The 5,057-nt window shown below is 50.1% G+C and overlaps 1 long non-coding RNA gene across 1 annotated transcript; it reads left to right on the top strand.

Annotated features, from left to right (window-relative positions):
• Positions 1-1,227: 1,227 nt before the first annotated feature.
• On the top strand, positions 1,228-4,786 carry LOC134434236 (uncharacterized). The gene is made up of 2 exons (XR_010031829.1): positions 1,228-1,285; positions 4,293-4,786. It is a non-coding gene; the product is annotated as an uncharacterized LOC134434236 (long non-coding RNA).
• The last annotated feature ends 271 nt before the right edge of the window (positions 4,787-5,057 follow it).

Genomic DNA, 5,057 nt, shown 5'->3' on the forward strand with positions numbered 1-5,057 from the left:
CTGGGAGGGACCGGGAGTTGTAACTGGGAGCTGTAACTGGGAGTTACTGGGAGCTGTTACTGGGACGGACTGGGAGGTCACTGGGACAGAGGGCACTTTGTTACTGGGAGCACTGGGAGACACTGGGGGGGTTCCCAGTCCGTTACTGGTCCCTTACTGGGAGGGGGCGGAGCCGAGTGCCGTTTCCAGTCCGGTACTGGTCCCTTACTGGTGTAACTGGTCTGTAACTGGTCCGGTATTGGTGTAACTGGGAGAGGGCGGGGTCCGGGACCCTCCCCAGTCCGTTACTGGTCCCTTACTGGTGCAACTGGGAAGGGGCGGGGTCTCGTGGCCATTCCCAGTCCTTTACTGGTCCCTTACTGGTCCGTACTGGTGTAACTGGCCCGTTATCGGGAGGGGGCGTGGCCGGGACCCCCCCAGTGCCATTCCCCGTCTGTTACTGGTGGAACTGGGAGGGGGCGGGGCCTGGAGCTGTTCCCAGTCCGTTACTGGTCCCTTACTGGTGTAACTGGTCCGGTACTGGCGTAACTGGTCTGTAACTGGTGTAACTGGTCTGTAACTGGCGTAACTGGTCTGTAACAGGCGTAACTGCTCTGTAACTGGTGTAACTGGTCTGTAACTGGTGTAACTGGTCTGTAACTGGTCTGTAACTGGTGTAACTGGTCCCTTACTGGTGTAACTGGTCCCTTACTGGTGTAACTGGTCCCTTACTGGTGTAACTGGTCTGTAACTGGTGTAACTGGTCCGGTACTGGTGTAACTGGTCCCTTACTGGTGTAACTGGTCTGTAACTGGTGTAACTGGTGTAGCTGGTCTGTAACTGGTGTAACTGCTCCGGTACTGCTGTAACTGGTCTTTAACTGGTGTAACCGGTCTGTAACTGGTCTGTAACTGGTGTAACTGGTCTTTAACTGGTGTAACTGGTCTGTAACTGGTCTGTAACTGGTCCCATACTGGTTTGTTACTGGTGTGATTGGGAGGGGGCATGGCCCGGAGCCGTTCCCAGTCCCTTACTGGTCCGTTACTTGTCCCTTACTAGTGTAACTGGTCTGTTACTGGTGTAACTGGTCTGTTACTGGTGCAACTGGTCCCGTACTGGTGTAACTGGTCTGTTACTGGGAGGGGGCGTGGCCCGGGCTCCTCCCCACTCCCTCACTGGTCTCCGCGCTCCGTTCCGGCTGTGCCTGGAGGGGGCGTGGCCTGTGCCCACCCCCGATGACGTCACCGCCTATAAATAGCCCCGGCCGTGGCGGAGCCGCGCGGCGGGAGCCGGAGCGGCCGGGCAGGTACTGGGACAAACTGGGGCAAACTGGGACAAACTGGGGCAAACTGGGACCGACTGGGGGGCACTGGGGTGAACTGGGAGGGACTGGGAGGGACTGGGGGGGGGCAGGGCCGGGTCCCCGCCCCCGACCTCGGGGGAAAGGGGCCGCTCCCAGTTGCTCCCAGTAACTCCCAGCAAGTCCCAGTAACTCCCAGTGACCCCCAGTGACCCTCCCAGTAACCCCTCAGGGCCTCCACCAGTAACTCCCAGTAACCCCCAGTTTGTCCCCCAGTAACTCCCGAGGGGATCCCCCAGTAACTCCCAGTGGCTCCCAGTTTGTCCTCCCGGTAACACCAGTTGCTCCCAGTAACTCCCAGTAACTCCCAGTAAGTTCTAGAAGCTCCCAGTAACTCCCAGTTTGTCCCCCAGTAACACCAGTAACCCCCGAGGGACTCCACCAGTAACTCCCAATAACTCCCAGTGACTCCCAGTTGCTCCCAGTAAGTCCCAGCAAACCCCAGTTTGTCCCCCAGTAACTCCCAGTGACCCCCAGTAACTCCCAGTGACCCCCAGTAACTCCCAGTGACTCCCAGTAACTCCCAGTTATTCCCCGTAACCCCTGACAGGCTCCCCCAGTGACTCGCAGTGACCTCCCCACGGTTCCCAGTTGCTCCCAGCTTATTCCTGCACCTTCCCAGTGCTTCCCAGTGCTTCCCAGTAACTCCCAGTTTGTCCTCCCAGTCTCCCCAGTCACTCCCAGTAACTCCCAGTTGCTCCCAGTAACTCCCAGTGTTCCCACAATGGCTTCCAGTTGCTCCCAGTTGTTCCCAGTAACTCCCAGTAACTCCCAGTTGCTCCCAGTAGCTCCCAGTAGCTCCCAGTTGCTCCCAGTTGCTCCCAGTTACTCCCAGTTGTTCCCAGTAACTCCCAGTTACTCCCAGTGACTCCCAGTTTGTCCCCCAGTAAGTCCCAGTAACACCAGTAACCCCTGAGGGGCTCCTCCAGTAACTCCCAGTGACTCCCAGTTTGTTCCTGCACCTTCCCAGTGCTCCCCAGTAACTCCCAGTTTGTCCCCCAGTAACTCCCAGTTGCTCCTAGTAACCCCTGAGGGGTTTCACCAGTAACTCCCAGTAACTCCCAGTAACTCCCAGTACCTCCCGGTTTGTCCTCCCAGTAACTCCCAGTAACCTCCAGTAACTCCCAGTTTGTCCTCCCAGTAAGTCCAGTAAAGCCCCAGAGGCTCTCCCAGTGACCCCCCAGTAACTCCCAGTGCTCCCAGTAACTCCCACAGAGCCCCCCCCGTAACTCCCAGTGAGCACCAGTTCATCCTCCCAGTAACCCCAGTAACCCCTGACAGGCTCCACCAGTTTGTCCCAGTCCCTCACAGTCCCCCCCAGTTCCCTCCCGGTTCCCTCCCAGTTTGATCCCAATCCCTCCCAGTTTGATCCCAGTCCCTCTCAGTCCCTCCCAGTTGCCCGGGCTGGGCTGGGGGAGGGGTCAAGGTCACGTTTCCATGGCAACGGCAACGGCCCCCGCCCCCATTGCCCAATGCCCCAGTTTGTCCCAGTTTACACTGGTCCAGGCCTGGATTTCCCCCCATTTTTCCTTGGATTTTCCCCATTTCCCTTTCCATTCATTTTCCCCAATTTCCCTTTTTTTTTAAATTTTCCCCAATTTTCCCTTTTCTTGGATTTTCCCCAATTTCCCCCCTTTGTTCCCATTTTTCCTTGGATTTTCCCCAATTTCCCCATTTGTTCCCTTTTTTCCTGGGATTTTCCCAATTTTTCTGGGATTTTTCCCAAATTTCTCCTAATTTTCCCATTTTCTTGGATTTTCCCCAATTTTCCCCATTTTTTCTTGGATTTTTTCTTGGATTTTCCCTAATTTTCCTTTTTCCTCTTGTATTTCCCCCAATTTATTATTTTTTCACTATTCTCCCCCAAATGTTCCCCATTCTCCCATTTTTTCTTGGATTTTTCCCAATTATTCCAATTTTTCCAAAATTTTCCCCATTTCTTCCCATTTTTCTTGGATTTTCCCCCCAATTTCCTTTTTTTTTCTTGGATTTTTCCCAATTATTGCCATTTTTTCCAATTTTTTCCCATTTCCCCCATTTTTTTACTTTTATTTTTGGATTTTTCCCAATTTTCCCCATTTTTCTTGGATTTCCCCCCAGTTTTTTTCTTGGATTTTTCCCAATTTTCCATTTTTCCTTCTATTTTCCCCAATTTATCCTTTTTTCATTAATTTTTCCCCAAATTTTCCCCCCTGGATATCCCCCACATTTTCCCTTTTGTCTTGGATTTTTTTCCTTTTTTTCCCCATTTTTTCTCCTTTTCCATTAATTTCCCTCAAATTTTCCCTTTTTTTTCCTGGATTTTCCCCAATTCCCCCCAAGTTTCCTTTTTTCTTGAATTTTTTCCCTTTTTCCCCTTTTCCATGAATTTCCCCCAATTTTTCCCTTTTTGCTTGGAATTTTTCCAATTTTCTCAAATTTCCCCCATTTTTTCCCATTTTTAAATTAATTTCCCTCATTATTTCCCTTTTTTCCCTGGGTTTTCCCAATTTTCCTCTCTATATCCAATTTTTTCCCGAATTTCCTTCAAATTTCCCCAAATTTCCCGATTTTCCCCCAATTTTTCCCAATCTTCCCAAAATTTCCCCCCAAAATTTCCCCAAAAGGCACAAAATTGGGAAAACGGCCAAAAATGGCCAAAACCCCCAGGAAAATTGGGAAAAGAAATGGGAAATTTGTGGGGTTTTGTAGGAAAAAGTGAGGTGGAAAAAGCAGGAGATTGGGAAAAAATGGGGAAATTGTAGAAAATGGTGAAAAATTGGGAAGAACTTGGGAGAAATGGGTGGAAAATGGGAAAAGTTGGGAAAAATGGGAACAATTTGGGGGAAATTGGGGAAAATGGGAGAGAATTTGGAAAAAATTGGGGGGAAATTGGAAAAAATTGGAGATGGAGTGGCATTTTTTGCTGGACTCTTTTTTTTGTATAGCCATGAACTGTTTCCTTGTGATACAGAGATTGCTTCCAGGGGGGACAACGCCTCAGAACCAGGAGGGTTCGGTGTGGGTACCCCTCGGCCCCAGGAGGTGCAAAAAATATGGGGGGGACAGATGTCCCAAAGTGAGACTGTGCCTTTCTGGAAGGAAACGAGGCATCCTGAAACGGAACCCTAGACGCAGCTCTGGCCCATGCGCAGTGGTGAGAGCACTGGGCATGGAAGGAAGAGGTCACGATGGCAAATGATCTCCAGGCGGTGCCACATGTGACAAGATGCCCGTGGCACAAAGAAGGACTCCTTCTCCTCTTGATGAACTGAGGATTGACTATTCTAAAGGGCGGTGCCAGACCAAGAGTTGGTGATTTGGGAGATGTATTGTATTGGAAATTTGGTGGGGGGATGAGGAAAACGCTTTTGTAAGGTTTGCATTTTCCTTGTGTATTTTTTTTCCTTTCCTTGTGGTTTAGTTATTTTCTTGTAGTTTAGTTAATAAAGTTTTCTTTATTTCTAAGGAGGAGCCTGCTTTGCTTATTCCTGGTCACATCTCACAGCAGACACCAGGGAGAGGGTATTCTTATGGGGGCATTGGCATTGTGCCAGTGTCAAACCATGACACTTGTGTAGATTGCACTAACTCTGGAATGCATCCCTGTGCTGACCTTGATTTGTTCCCCAAACTTACATTATCTATCATCAAAAATCCTTATACTTCCACGTCTGGACTATTAATATCAATAGTTGTATAACTTTATAAGGCAACACACAAGAATGACCTAAAGGCC

This window comes from Melospiza melodia, unplaced genomic scaffold (assembly GCF_035770615.1).
Source record: "Melospiza melodia melodia isolate bMelMel2 unplaced genomic scaffold, bMelMel2.pri scaffold_34, whole genome shotgun sequence".
In the NCBI taxonomy this organism is placed as follows: Eukaryota; Metazoa; Chordata; class Aves; order Passeriformes; family Passerellidae; genus Melospiza; species Melospiza melodia.